General features: G+C 40.7%; 1 pseudogene; it reads right to left on the bottom strand.

The window, feature by feature from the left end:
• Positions 1-473: 473 nt before the first annotated feature.
• Positions 474-592, bottom strand: LOC150055077 (U2 spliceosomal RNA; annotated as a pseudogene).
• Between the last annotated feature and the right edge of the window lie 217 nt (positions 593-809).

Here is an 809-nt window from a genome sequence, read left to right as displayed (position 1 = left end):
TAAATATAGAAAAATATGGCTCTCCCACTTGGCATAATAGCTGACTGCTATAATTTGAATTTAGCTTGTCCCCCAAGCTAGATGCTCAAAGGTAGAAGTTTAAATTATTAAAAGTTGGTGGGGGGCCGGGAGTTTGGCCTAGTGGTTAAAGTGCTTGCCTAGCATGCACAAAGACCTGGGTTGGATTCCTTGGTACCACATATATAGAAAAAAGCCAGAAGTGGTGCTGAGGCTCAAGTGGTAGAGCTCTAGCCTTGAGAAAGTCCAAGGACAGTGCTCAGGCCCTGAGCTCAAGCCCAGGACTGGAAAAAAAAAAAAAGTTGGTGGGAAAAGTAGATAGCTTAGAAAAAATTTTAATTGGATTTTTTGAAAACTTCCTCTGTAATTACTCAATTAGTTAACTGCTTATGTTCAGCAAAGCCAGTCTCTTCACTTGCATTAAAAATACAATGTATGGGGCCAGGAGTTTGGCCTAGTGGTAGAATGCTTGCCTAGCATACACGAAGACCTGGGTTCAATTCCTTGGTACAATATATTAAACTGGTAAGAACAGATACTACACTTGATCTTAGCCAAATGGCGGAGAAGCGATCCTCAGTACCATATATATATAGAAATTAGCTGGAAGTGGTGCTGTGGCTCAAGTCGTTGAGCTCTAGCCTTGAGAAATTCCAAGGACAGTGCTCAGGCTCTGAGTTCAAGGGCCAGGACTGGCAAAAATAAAATAAAATAAAATGTATGATGACGGAAGGGATAACATTGTCCAACAATAAATGTGAACTTGACCTGAGTTATATAACTGTAATCCT

The sequence above is a fragment of the Megascapheus bottae genome, chromosome 14 (assembly GCF_031878675.1).
Source record: "Megascapheus bottae isolate mThoBot1 chromosome 14, mThoBot2.hap1, whole genome shotgun sequence".
Classification (NCBI taxonomy): Eukaryota; Metazoa; Chordata; class Mammalia; order Rodentia; family Geomyidae; genus Megascapheus; species Megascapheus bottae.
The sequence above is the reverse complement of the archived record's forward strand: the minus strand, read 5'-3'. Positions and strand labels throughout refer to the sequence as shown.